We start from the raw sequence: 15,410 nt of genomic DNA on the forward strand, positions 1-15,410 counted from the left end.
TACATTCCCACCCATTCAAGTTATGCCAATTTCAATTCACATCCCCACTCCTTTATGGACCCCTTTTTTGTCTCAGGATCATTAATTAAGATAAAAAGATTAATGCTAATTTGATTGGTTTAAGAGCCTTTTTCCAAACCTCTTGTTCCAACCACCGAAAGGATTCCTTTCAAGTGTCAAAACTTCTATTTGATTGGGATTAGCACTTTCAGCTCATGTTTTTAGGTTTTTAATTAGTGGTGCCAAAAATAAATAAATGAAGTTGACTGTTGGTTTGGGAGGTTTTGATGTATCAATCCAAATTCATAACATGTACCAATCAAAGGGAAAATGCAGTCCATATGCTTTCATGATTGCTGCCTATGATATTCTATTATCACAGTACTAGTGTTCTTCTGAATAGTCAAGATGTTGATTAACTGGCTTTGGATTGTTGCAATCTAGCGAGATATCAAAAACCTTGACTGAAGAAGAAGGGGAATTGAAAAATAAAAATAAAAATAGCAAATTAATATTAAAAAAAAAAAACACAAACTACTTGCCCTCATTTGTTTAGTTTTCACTTTCAACAATGATCCCTAGTTGCAACTGCTTTACAGGCACTTCACCACAAAGCATTAGACTGCATTATTGAAAACAATGTGTAATTGTCTATGAATCAAATTGGGGTCCAAAAAGATGTCCAATCCTATAGATTGAATTAAGGGCTATGCACACCACAAATCCAAAGGGCATCATTGCCTTTTGCAAAGGGAAGCATTAACAATTAATTCCCTCTGGCAATTGACTATTCATTGATTTAAAAAAGGCTTGCACGAGAGACAAAATTGATGGAGTTTGACCCTGAATTTGCTTGCACAAAGTTGGGATTTTCTATAGGTTTTTTTATAGTCTAGGGGTTTTCTTCATCAATACATGCATATCTTAGGCCATTCCTGAGGGGGAAGGAAAGATTACATATTTTTATAATGTTTTTCTTATCTGCAACTCCTGCATATACTTTTTCTCCTTGTTTTCAGTTCATTAAAGTTTCATTTATGCTTGCCCTCTTCATTACTACCATTCGAGCAGCTCCTCCGTTTCTGCTAAATCTTGTTCATGTTTTCTTAGCAAAAATCTATTTCTCTGATTCTCCCTGGATATCTGCGCATCACTTTGCAATCCTATAAGATAACATGCCTTCATCTCATAGAAATATCAAAGTTATCTCCAGAAAAAAATGGAGAACAATAAGATGGATTGGCATATGATTGCTAACTTTCACTTAATTTCATTTATTCATTTATTCTTTTTTCTTATCAATTGCACTCGAACCAGTTAATTACATGCAGTCTTATAATTAAATGATACGTTAAAAACTACTTGGGTACATAGATTAAAAAAGAAAATTTTAAACCTTAAACTTCAGAGCAGTCGAATATATTCTTCCAATCTTTATTGGTTATTCACAATCTAGGGAGTAGGGACCCTCCTGCATTAGAGTGTTGAATACTCTGATTCCAAGTATGACTTCATACTTAAGCACACTAATTACTTGCTAACTGCCGGCCACTGCTTAATCCTCTAAAGAAAGCCTAAAATCAGGCAGAAAAGCAGTAGGCTGCTGACCCCAGCCTTCGGAATTAATTACCAAAATATTCTTTCTTACCTCACCAATTTTGTCTCAGATCAAATTAGTAGTTTCACATAGCACAGAATTTTTTTATTTTTATTTTTATTTTTGGTATTCACAATTGTGTGAAGAAAATGTCAATTTGTTCAACAAGTTCACATATCTAATGACGGTGATGGAACCTTAACATCTTCGATTGGTTCAAGGGACCACAAATTCATGTATTTTTTGGTATGGTGTGTATATGTGGTAATGCGCATTTATTGTCAGGATATGATATTCTAACGACCCTTTGGCTGACTAGCAACAATCAAAACATTCAAATAATTATTTTGGTTACGTTGCTTTCTTACAAACCAAAACATTTTATGACCCATACCTCATAATTAAGCCAGTTGGAAGGTGTGATCCCAGAATGTAAACAACTTCAATTGTATGGGTTGTAACAGCAATACCAAGAAATGAGTGGAACTATGTGTAAATGTAATTACAATTCATATTTGGAAAAGGATAACAATCCGAACAGTGTTTAAGGATAATCTAAACAGGGCGTTGCCTCACCACATTTCATCACTTTGATAGTGGAGTAAAGCAATGTAAAGGTAAGACAAGCCCAAAACTTGGGGAGGAGAGGAGGGGAGGGGCGGGGCGGTGGGAGGTGGAGGTGCCACTTTTTGATAAAAATATTCTATCCTATCTTGGTGGGTCCTTGAGAGGGTCATTATTAGTGGGCTCCATTCCCATATAATTACCTTGCTCGATATCATTTGATATGATATCTCCCACTACCACCACCATACCTTTCATGCTCATGTAGATGTAGATAGGAACAAAAAAAATTTTCTTTCAAGTCAAATGTCTCCAAACCATGTCTGGCATGAAAACGGTCAATCCTGTCATGCAAGACACATGGGCATCCATGGGAAGGCAATGGAGATTGGAGGGAGGACTTGATCTCTCTAAAATGTATTTTGTTTTAGATACTGCTACTACTACTACTACTATTAATAATAACAACAATAATGTAGTATGAAAAGAGGAAATGTTGAAACTGAAATCTTCAACCAAACCGACAAACTTTTTCCTGAAAGGATCTAATCTAATCAAGGAAGACTTGGGAAAAAGAAAAATGTTTTAAGTTTGCTGTTGAAAAGAAACATGATGAATGAACTCTACCCCAGTCCCATCATCACTATTCAGCACGCGTTTTCTTCCTTGTATACTTTCAAGTCATTGTTTCTAAGACAATATTACTATGGCATCCTATGTTCCAAAAACATGTTAAAAGGAAATTTCGGGTATGGCTTAATTTGTAGTAATCAAACTCCAACACATTCATGCATCAAGTAAAAAACATTATTATTGATTTTAAGATGTTCAATTTCATTATATGTGGGGTTCTACTTTCCAATAAAGGCCTTCACCACAGCAAGTGGGTGTGGCGTCCAGTGTTCGAGCATCAATTTCATATATACAAGAATTTCATCCTCGCTATATATGTCAAGGTGGATTCTTTATTATTAAAATTTTTATTTTTATTTTTATTTAATAATAGATTAATAAAACAAACCATTATATTAAAAATTTTAAATCCTTTCAATATTTTTGATAAAATTAAAGTTTTTTAAAATTTATCACTTACAAGGTTTCTTAATCAACTCTTTTGTCTCTCCCTCTTTTGTCACCGTCGTCAACCCTAAATTCATCAAGGAGCGTTCTTGCAGCATGGCAAACCATTGGCTTCAATTGAGAGTTGTCTCCCCACTTTGGGAACAAGTTTAAGTTTTAATGGTATGTTATTGATATTTCTTGTCCATTCAAGTTTATGAACAGAGCTTAATATTGGATTTCACTCCCGGGTGAAGCATGGGTAAGGCTCCAAATTGTCATTGACCCATTTTCCAGGTAAAGGTAAAGCCTATCCAACGAACATGGCTACCTGTTGGCCCAATGGTATGTTAGCATGCCACCTAGTCGACTCAGATTGAAGATATAATCTCTCCTTCTTTCCTTCCTCTATACTCGAGCATGTTATGCTGGGCTGGGTCACCACAAGGTTAGGGTCAAGAGATTCAAAATTGTTGATGTCAAAGCCCGAGGAGCATTTGGATCATGGCCTGGTTGATGCTTTTTTTTTTTTTTTTTCATTTCAGGTTTTTTTTGACTGATTTAACCACAACCATGACATAAAATTATCATACAAAGTACGCCAGGAGGTATATGGCAAAGAACAAATACAAGTGACGACCATAAGCAGCTGATATTCACAAAAAAAATACTGTTGAAAGATAGATGCAAATAGTACGTACAGAGTATAAACTTTTTTGTACAATGCTGCTGGGGGGAGGCATTGGGCGACCTGGTGGCAAAGGCTTTGCTCAAGTGGTAGGCAATGTGGACTTTGTAACAATAGATGCTCTACCCAGTACTCACAGGCCTCGGAGCATCAAGAACATCTTTGCCCATGCATGGAACTGCTCTCACATCATCATATGTCCTGTTCAGTTGCCTTCTCTGTAGCTCTTCAACATTTCTTGGGGAAGAAGTACCCAGTACTCCGTCTGGTGATCTGTCTTAAATGATCTGAGTTCCAAGGAGAATAACAACTTCTTGAACAGTTCACGCCAGGCAAATCATCTGCACTGCTTGTGGAAGGAATTCTGCCCAAGATACTGGTTTCCTTTGGTTCAGGCATTTGCTGCCATGCCTCTTAACTGTTAAGTGGAGGCTGACCTATTCTTGACAACTCTTCGCGGAGGTCCATGGCCTTCTGGTTATCATCACTCCGAGCCCGTCTAAACACATTTTTTTTGCCTGAGTTTAAATCGAAGGTCATCTATACCGATGTGAACATCTTTATTCATTACTATATATAAAAGTAAGATTTCAGTTTCACTGGTCATTTTACTTTCATTTGGCCTTAATTCAGGGCCTAATTGAATGGCCCTCACAATTTTTTTTTCCAGCTGCATTTTGATTTTTTTAGTTATAAAATAATAAAAAATACCAGAAGGGAAAAATCAAAATAATCTGGCCATGTTTTTTTTTTTAAAAAAAAAAAGTGAAGAGAAAAATGAGGGAGGTAGAGAAAATCAAAGAAAGAAAAACCGAAACACAGGAAAATTTTGGCAAAAGAATTTCACTTTGATGCAGACTAAACCACTTGATTCTCCAGAACCTAAAATTTGGATATTTACATGTTCTAAGTCCTTAAGTAATGGAAGCTTTCATATATTTGTCTACTAAGCATACTCAAGGAGGAATTTGAAGGATAAAAGTTGTTCTAGCATGTTGTGGTTGGATTTATCATGTAAGTGCAAATATCATTAATAAATAATATAATTAAAAGTAAAATTTGTTCTCTTGGAGAATTGTCCAACTTTTTTATTAAGTATTAAAATTAACACAACTTAATTTTATCCAAACAATTGAATTCAAAACCACAAAAAATTAAACAAAGTAAAAGTAAAACAAAAAATAACAATAATAGCAATTTAACTAAAATCAATGAATCAAAAGTCTAGAATCACAATATCTTCTTAATGTTTCATCTGAATCTCTTCTACTTTCTCTTTACTTACTAGTTAAGCTTGAGTTATTAATCTAGAGTTCTAATATATTTATAAGTCTCTTTCAATGTTCTTATAAAAATATTTTCTTTAACAAACTTACTATATTCTTATACAAATTAAAATTAAGAAAGACTCTAATTATAGTTACGTATGACATGTAAATGTATTCCTACCTTACATGCGAATCAAATCAATCATCTCATGCAATTGATATTGAACATATACTATTTCATCTATAGCTTACACTAAACTCTCTCTTCTAGTTCTGTTTAGGTTTCTAAATCAATCTAATAGGTGATCAAATAATCAGATACATTGAGAACAGGATTGAAATAAACAATTCAAACACTATCAATCATAAATAAGAAAGAATACTAAAAATTCAAACTACACATTAGGTTCAATTGCGATTCTAGATTAAAAAAGGTAATTCCACATAACTACTAAAAACATCATCTAAAAAGTATAACTATTAAAACTAAACAAAGAAAGTATAAAGATAACAAAAGAAGAAAGAACTTTAAGATTTGTCAAGTCTTTGATCCACAATCTTTCTTATTTTCCTTGCTTTCTTGCTCGCTTGAATGCCTCTTTTTCTTCATAAAATCTTTGCTTAGTTCCTTCTTAAAATGTAAAGGTTAAATAGAGCTCAAATCCGTGTTAAAATAGAAGTTTGGTGGTATGAAAACTCCTCTCTGACTGGCAAATGCCGAGGTGCTTTCAGTATTATTATTTTTCAGCTTTTCCTTTTGGGCACTGCCACTCTCATGCTTCCATGGCCACAGCGCCTTATGTGCTGTCTTGAATTTTTAGGGTCTATTGCACTACTTTGATTTGTGATACAATTTTCTCCTTTTTCATAGCTGAATTGAGCAAAATGGTATGCATAAAGGTCGTAGCTCTACCTCTTATCTTTCTAGTGATTCAAAAATCACATCAATTGGAATTCTGTTGTGAAAGAGATGCTCAAAATACCGAAACATGTGCAATGAAAGTCGACACCTTGAATGCATTCTTCTTCACAAAATATCACTCTTTTCATAGCACACCTACAAAGGCAACCTGCTAACCTAAATAATAACTACACTTAAAAATATCATAAAATAATTTAAAGTAATTGAACCCAATATAATTAACTTAAATAAAATAAATGACTAAAAATAACTAATACTTAAACTAAATCTCAATAACTTAAACAAAATACGCCAAAAATTGTGACCAAGTAACTCTATAAAATAGATTCGTCACACTGCAAAACTTAAGATTTTGCTAGTCCTTAAGCAAAACATAAAAGAAAAGTAAACAAAAACGAAGCAACTTAAATGATAAAAACAAGTTAAATAAAGGAAAACATCAAGCTAGAGATAAGTTGCACCAAACCAATGATTTCCCATAATTTTCTCAAAAGTTATCTTACAATCTCTACTCAAGATAAAATATGGATATCATTTAAGTCAATGTTTCAATTCAAATGCAAGCTCATTTTCGAAATGATTTCCGTGTGTGTGTGAAATCTTTTACAAAGAATATTATACAATTTGGATAAGTTTATACCAATGCAAAATTTTGAATTAGTACTAGAATCCCATTGGTTTACTTTTCATCTCTTTCTCCACTAATGTTGACTAATACTAAGTTAAAGATCATTAAGACTTTATTAAGCTTGTAATGAATGGCTAGGGGCTGTTGAGATGAACCCTGCAGCCAATTGGGACTGGTTAAGGCTTGATTTCAATTATGTAACAATATCATTCATGTTGAATGATTAGAGGTTTTCCTTCATCAGTAAGACGTTAATTATAATGGGTTATAAATCTAATTGGATGAAATCCATGAGATCAATATGCCTTGCAAGGGAATTGTAATGGGTTACAATTATGAGATATCTATGCATCAAAGTATAATCTCTAAATGTTCTTGGTCGATGCATTATTGAGACTAGACATCAATGATTTCTAGAGATTGATATATTTTATGTTTCTTAAATGGGAAGTAAGCAATCGATTTCATGGATTGAAGTATAGAGATACTAGGAACTAGAATGTAGGTGCTTACTTAGGAGAACAAGTTCACTAAACATGGCCTGTTATAAGAAGTACATTTGGTATTTCACTTAAGTGTTTGTGCAATACTTTTCATGTGTCAGTTGTGTAAATACTCTCTAAACTTTAGACCTTGATTGTCTTATGTGTGGAGTGCTATGCTTTGATTTCATCCCTATGGGTGCCTAACCAAGGATGCCAAAATAGGATGCTTTTGGGTATAACACGAAGCATGTGAAAGCAAATGAGTAGTCAAGATAGGAATCATTAGCCCAAGTGATTCAAGGGGACATATCCTATCAGTCTTGGTTGATATTTACTTATTGAAGTCCTTAGCCAAGGTGACTTGGAGATTATGAAAAGAGTTTCATAAGTCTCTATAAAGCTAATGATCTAATAGTAAGGACGAATATGGAGGTCAATAAGAATAGACACGGCACCATACTCTTATCATCTCCGGGATATTTGATAAGGGAATGAATTGCACAGATAGACTATACACTGAAAAGTTGGTAAAAAATCCTTTTACTCTCTGAATAATTGGGTAGCTATGATGCATTGCTAGATGTCAATCTTGAACTATGGAATTGAATTAATTGATTAATATTATAATTTAATTCCATTGCCAACTTGTTAGGAACCTAATGGGTCTTACACAAAAGTTGTATTATAAATTATATTGGGAGTGTGATTATTTAAGTTAGACTTAAATCATACTCTAAGTTTTAACTTCTAAGGACTTAATTAAAATAGTTTAATTAAGTGTAAGGTCAATATTATAAATAGTTATAATATTAAAACCTTAATTGCAAACATGATAGAAGGAGATTAATTTGATTTTAATTTTCAATGGCTAAGTTAAAAAGGTTTAATTAAATGTTGGGCTAACATTATAATGGGTTATAATATTGGGTCCTTAGTTGCAATTATGGGAGTTTTTTTAACCTAGGTATAAATTTCATCTTTAACTACTTCTTAAACATGACTATGAAACCCTAGTTGTCAAAATAAAAAAAAAAATTCTAACCGCCTCTTATGTTTGAGAGAAAATTCTTGTGATGAATTTCTCAATAGTGGTTTAGCCTATAGTGTGTGTGAAGAAAAAGACAATTATTGTCCACTCTATTAGCACAGAGAGTAGTTAAAAGCTCCTACCTTGTTGAAGGTTCAATTGTAATTGTGTGAATACCATTGGAGGCCAAATGCTTGGGTAGCTTGGGTTTTTCCTCCCTTTATGGTGTTCTCGGGTTTGAGTAGAAACAAGAGTAGTGTCATATCTTTTCTCAATCAAGAGGATTTGCCGTCGTGATTACGACATCACTTGGCTATGTGATTTTTTTTATTACTCCTCTTAAATTTTGTTTGTATTAAAACCACCAAGGTGATCCATGGGTGGTGGCATGGCATGGTATATTTAATTTTTATTTTCGCTGCATATGATAATTGTTATCTCTAAGTTTCATGCCATTCCAGCATGGTGAAGGTAGGATAAAGGACAATAAGAAAGATCAAATTACCCTAAGCACATCATTCTAAGACATATGTAGAGCTCTATTCATAATCTCCAAATACATCCTTTTTTCAACTTTAAAATTTTCTTTTGTTCAACATTTTATTCTTCTTTTTTTTTCATCACAATTTTTACGTCCTCAAATTTATTTTTTTCTATTGTAGGTAGTGGGGTGAATGCTAAGCATATTTTCAAGCTTTATATTCAATTCCACCTTCTATCTTATTCAACATCTAGCTTAATACACTTTCTAAAATGATATACATACTTCGTGAAGGATGCAAAATTAGAAATTTATTTTTGGCTAGGCTAAAATAATTATGTGTTTAACAAAGAAAAGGTAACATTAGGCTTAAAGGAGTATACTAGGGATTTAACAAGATTAGCTTGAAAGGCTCAAACGGTTCAAAGATGGCCTAAATCATTTCCTTAACTAAGTATTGCCTAAGATTTTGCCTCGACAGAGAATAAAAAAAAATGCTAGAATTCATGACATAATTCGAAATTCACATCAATATAAACTTTCTCTAGATATGCACAACAATTCAAAGTAAAAGACAAAGTGCTCAATATATGGAAATCACATTTTAACAATGACACTAAACAAAAGAATTTAGCACACAATATCCACATTTATCAAAAGCTAAAGATACAAGATAACTAAGTTCTCATCATTGGATAAGGAAACCATCGCACAATTTGGCATAACTTTCTCTATCCTAAAAACTTCAAACAAGCATAACAAAAAGTAAATGATAAACTAACCTAAAACATGCATGCAAATAAATAAACAAAGTCTCAACTTCCACAGAAAAATCAACTTTCACAAAATAATTCTCCCCCCTTCTCCAAAACTTAAATTTAACATTATCCTCAATATTAGAAATAGATAAAGAAAAGGTGAAAGAATACTCCCCTGGCATTTGGAGGACTCCGGAGAGGCTCTACTCCTCTTCTTCATTTTCATCATTATCACCAATGCTTGTGGGAAGCTCTTTTCTTTTCTTTTTTTGCAAAAAGAAAATAAATAGAAATTAAAGTAGAAATATAAATAGATAAAATAAAAATAACTGATAATAAAAAATATGAGTTTCGAATAAATTCGTATTTAGGATAGAGATATACTTAAATGCTATAGGTAGACAAATTAGAATATAAACTTAATGAGCTTTTCTTAACTAATTTTCATAGACATATGGGATTAATTTTGAAAAATATGTGTGCAAAAATCTCAATAGAGACTTGTACATAAAATCAGATTCTAGGTTAGCCATTCACCCCGTTAATCCAAGTTTAAAAGAAAAGATTAGATTCAAATGAAATATTGAGAGACACCATGATCCTAGGTCTTTACAATAATAGTTTCCTTAGTAAAATTAAATTCATATCCTTAGTTGGTTTCAATAGTAAATTTTACATTAATTAAGCGTTAAAAATCAAGTGCTTGGATAGGATAAATTTTATTACAAATTTAATACTTAGTAAAAAGTTTAAGAGCAAATCTTTGTGAGAAAAAATACTTGACTTATCTCTATATTACTTGAGTGATACGTATACTTGTGTATACAAAATCGATAACAAGTTTTTGGTGTCGTTGCCTAGGATTTGCATTTCTTAATTATTTTCCTAATATTAAATTAAACAAAATTGTCTTACTTCAAGTTTGTTTCTTTTTGTGTTTTTTATGTATGTCTTGGGCATTATATGAGAAAAACAAGAAACTAGGAAATTACCTGTTTTGACCCAAAAATCAAAACAACATTTTGAAGACTTGGAAAGAAAAATTTATAAGTTTATGCTTCTTTTAATACAATGGCTACAGAATAGGGAAAACGACAAGTCCACAAAAAAGTAGTGGGTGAAAGTTGCTTATTAAAAGATTATATTGTTCCGTTAATCCAAGGTATTCCATCAAGCATCAGAGGGCCAACCATTCAAGCACATAATTTAGAAATCAAGCCAACCATTATCACTATGATCCAAACATCAGTTGAACTTTGAAGTCTTCCAAATGATGATTTGAATGCACATATCTTTAACTTCTTAGAGATATGTGATACATTTAAGCACAATAAGGTCACGAATGATGCAATCTACTTGAGGTTGTTTCTTTTCTTGTTGCGAGGCAAGGCGAAGGTGTGGTTGAACTCGTTGGCCATTGGCTTAATTACAACCTAGGATGACCTTGCCTAGAAATTCCTTGTTAAATTCTTTTCTTCGACAAAGACAACAAAGATGAGGAATGATATTACTTCATTTACACAGTTTGATGGTGAGTTGCTTGCAAAGCTTGGGAAAGATATAAGGACTTATTTAGGCATTGTCCTCATCATGGTCTTCTAAAATAGCTCCAAGTGAAAACGTTTTACAATGGATTGAGTGGTCAAGTAAGAACAACCATTGATGCTAATGTTGGAGGAGCCCTCATGGTGAAATCCATTGATGACGCATAGGACCTCTTGGAAGATATGGCGTCGAATAACTACCAATAGCCATCGGAGTGATTTGCACATAGAAAAGTAGCTGGAGTTCTCGAAGTGGATGCCATCACGACATTAACTACTCATGTAGCTGTTCTAATTTAAAAATTTGATTCTTTGGGCATTGATCTTGTTTAAAGTCTTTTTATAGTGTGTGAATTTTGTGGAGATAGACACACTAGTGATCAATTTCCAGTTGGCAACACAAAAACTATTTAGTTTGTAAGGAACAAACAACAACACAACCATCCAAACTTCTCATGGGAAAAAAATCAAGGAGCATTAGCTTTAAGGCCAAACAATCCTCCTAGTTTTCAATAGTAATCGAGAGCACCTATTCCGATTAAGAAACCATCAATGGACAAGTTGCTAATGCCGTACATGGCTAAGACAGACTCCCTCATTCATAGTCAAGCAACCTCATTGAGAAACCTTGAGAAGCAAGTTGGACAATTGGTAATCTCAATCAACAATAGAGCTCAATGGACTTTGCCTAACGACATAGAGGGAAATCCGTGGAAGGAAGGCAAAAAGCAAGTTAAGGCCATTACATTGATAACTGGTAAAAAGATTGAAGTTAATACTTAACAAGCTAAGCAAGTTGACAAGAAAGCCCAGAGTGAAACACAGATAATAAGTCCTAATAATCAAAATGAAGAGAAAAAAGCTAAAGTTACAATACCACATTTCCTCAGTGATTCAAAAAGTAATAGTAATAAAGTCAATTTCAGAATTTTATGGAGGTGTTCAAGAAACTTCACATCAACATCCCATTTGTAGAAGCTTTAGAATAGATACCTTCATATGTCAAGTTTCTAAAGAATATACTATCAAAGAAAAGACAATTGAGTGAGTTCGAGATAGTGGCACTCATTGAGGAGTACAGTGCAATTATATAAAACAAGCCTTCACCAAAGCTCAAGGATCTGGGTAACTTTACTATTTCGTGCACTATTGGTGCGTTTTATTTCGCTAAGGCTCTGAGTGACTTGGGACCTAGTATTAACTTAATGTTGTTGTCTATTGGGTTTAGGGGAGATTAAGCCCACCACAATGACTTTACAATTAGCAGACCGTACCATTACATATCCAAAAGGCATAGTCAAAGATGTGCTAGTGAAAGTTGACAAGTTTATTTTTTTCAACAAACTTCATTGTACTCGATATGAAGGAAGACAAAGAGATTCTAATAATTTTAGGGAGACTTTTTTTACATACTACCAGGGCACTCATAGATGTAAAGAAAGGAAAGCTTACATTAAAAGTCCAAGAACAAAAAGTAACCTTTCATATCTTTAAAGCTTTAAAATTTGCTAATGATCATGATGAGTGCTATGCAATGAGTACAATTGATAAAGTCACAAGAGAAATGTTTGAGGAGAGTCACCCTATTGACCCACTTGAAGCTTCCTTAGTAACTGATTCAAAGAGAGATGACAAAGATTTTGTTAAATGTTTAAATTTGTTGGATGCTCTTTCTCATGTCATGAAGACATAGTATGAGATGTTGGATGCTTCATCTTCATCTACACCAACAAAACCATCCATAGAAAAGCCTCCAAATTTAGAACTTAAACCTCTACCCAATCACTTGAGGTGTGCATATCTCGGTAACTCATTTATGCTTCCTGTTATTATGTCACCTAGTCTTACTAACGTGCAAGAAAATAAATTATTGAGAGTTTTATGAGAACACAAAAAGGTAATGGGATGGATGATTGCAAACATAAAGGGGATTATTCTTTCAATATGCATGCATAAGATCCTATTAGAGAAGGACCATAAAGCCACCATAGAGCATCAACAAAAACTTAAACTAATCATGAAAGAGGTGGTAGAAAAGGAGATCATTAAATGGTTAGACGCTGGTATTATCTATCCCATATCAGATAATGCATGGGTAAGTCTAGTGCAATGTGTATCCAAGAAAGGGAAGAATGACAGTAGTAGTTAATGATAACAATGAGCTCATCCCTACAAGATTTGTGACTAGATGGAGGGGATGCATGGATTACTGGAATCTTAATAAGGTCACAAGGAAAGATCACTTTACATTACCATTTATTGATCAAATGTTGGATAGGCTAGCAAGGAAGGAATTTTACTATTTTCTAGATAGGTATTCATGATACAACTAGATAGAAATAGCCCCAAAAGATCAAGAGCAAATGACATTTACTTGTCCTTATGTCATTTTTGCTATTAGGAGGATGCCATTTAGACTTTGTAATGCTGCAATTACCTTCCAATAATGCATGATGGCTATATTTTCTAATATGGTGGAGCAATCACCTGAGGTACTTATGGACGACTTCTCTGTTTTTGACAATAATTTTGATGATCGTTTATTGAATCTTGATATAGTTTTAAGGTGATGTGAAAGACAAACTTAGTATTGAATTAGGAAAAGTGCCATTTTATGGTACAAGAAGGAATAGTTCTCAGTCATAAAGTTTCAAGCAAAGGATTGGAGGTGGATAAAGTAAAGATAGAGAGAATCAAAAAGCTCCCACTGCCAAATTCGATAAGAGGTATTAGAAGTTTCCTTCGATACATCAGGTTTATAGGTGTTTCATTAAGGATTTTTCAAAAATCTCTAAACCTTTTTGTAACTTGTTGGAAAAAGATGTTCCTTTTAAGTTTGATGATGCATGTCATGTTACATTTGTAGAATAAAAAAAGAAATTGATCTCTGCACCCTGTTATTGTAGTTCCTGATTGGTCATTTCCATTTAAGTTTATGTGTGATGTTAGTGGCTAAGCTATAAGTGTAGTGCTAGGACAACGAAACAATAAAAATGTTTCATTCTATATATTATGTTAGCAAGACTTTAACAAAAACTCAAATGCACTACACCACAATTGAGAAAGAACTATTAGCTGTTGTTTATGCATTTGATAAATTTTGTTCTTATTTGATTGGCATGAAAGTTATTGTTTACATTGATCATTCAGTGATTAAGTATTTAATTACAAACAAAGATGCCAAGCCAAGATTAAGAAGGTGGATATTGCTGCTTCAAGAATTTGACTTGGAAATCAAAGATATAAAAGTCATGGAAAACCAAGTAACAAATCATTTGTCAAGGTTAAAGAATGATAATCAAGGTAAAGACCTGATTTTGATCAATGAAAATTTTCCTGATGAGCAATTATTATTTGTTGGTCAAATGAAAATACCTTGGTATACTGATTACGTCAACTACATTGTAAGTAAACTTCTTCCTCCTAACTTAAATTTTCATCAAAAGAAGAAGTTTCTTCATGATGTTAGATTTTTTGCATGGGATGATCCCTTTTTGTTTAAGCAATGTGCAGATAAAATGTTGAAAAGGTGCATTCCAAAAGAAGAAGTTGAAAGCATTTTGAAGCATTGTCATTCTTTGGCATATGGGGGACATTTTAAAAAGGAGAGAACAACCGCAAAAGTCCTTCAATCAGGTTTATTCTAGCCTTCGCTTTTTAAAGACGCTCATAATTTTGTCATACATTGTGATAAGTGTCAACATGTGAGGAATATCTCGAGACGTCATGAGATGCCACTCGCAAATATTTTGGAAGTGGAACTATTTGATGTCTAGGGAATCAATTTCATGGGACTTTTCATCTCATCATTCAAAAATAGCTATATCTTGGTAGATGTGGATTATGTATCGAAGTGGGTAAATGCTTCAGTATTACCTACAAATGATGGAAAGGTGGTCTTGAAGTTTTTAAAGAAGAATATTTTCACAAGATTTGGAACACTAAGAGCAATAATTGAAAAGCTAAGAAGTAGACCTACAACATTCATGTTTACCATGTCACCTAGATCTATAACACCTCTGATTTTTGACATGGTTTATATGTGATAAGGGCTAAATTATTGAAGAGTAAATTTGAACCCTGACATGCATGCATGTATGAACTATATTGTAGAGAGAATGATCTTGAAATTTGTTGTATATTTTGAGACTTCTTTAATGATATGTGGATGTGCTAGGTGTAGGAAACATGCCTTACGATATTTAAGCAACCATTTATTGAACATATTTGAGAAATTCAAAGGTGTGATGCATAGATTGAAGCCTTGATCTTATGTTTGAGGATTTGAGTCATATATGAATTGTTTAAGGTTGTGGAGAAGATTTAGAATGGGTTTAGGCTTTAAAAGGAACAATTTTAATGAATCTAGATCAAAAAATCGATCCTAGT

At 33.2% G+C, this 15,410-nt stretch overlaps 1 non-coding gene and 1 pseudogene across 1 annotated transcript; both read right to left on the reverse strand.

Moving 5' to 3' along the window:
- Nucleotides 1–3,530: 3,530 nt before the first annotated feature.
- LOC148764604 (uncharacterized) lies at nucleotides 3,531–4,476 on the reverse strand (annotated as a pseudogene).
- A 6,492-nt stretch (nucleotides 4,477–10,968) lies between these two features.
- Nucleotides 10,969–11,074, reverse strand: LOC148764605 (small nucleolar RNA R71). The gene has a single exon (XR_016024403.1). It is a non-coding gene; the product is annotated as a small nucleolar RNA R71 (small nucleolar RNA).
- Between the last annotated feature and the right edge of the window lie 4,336 nt (nucleotides 11,075–15,410).

This window comes from Theobroma cacao, chromosome 1, assembly GCF_053813885.1.
Source record: "Theobroma cacao isolate CCN51 chromosome 1, ASM5381388v1, whole genome shotgun sequence".
Classification (NCBI taxonomy): domain Eukaryota; kingdom Viridiplantae; phylum Streptophyta; class Magnoliopsida; order Malvales; family Malvaceae; genus Theobroma; species Theobroma cacao.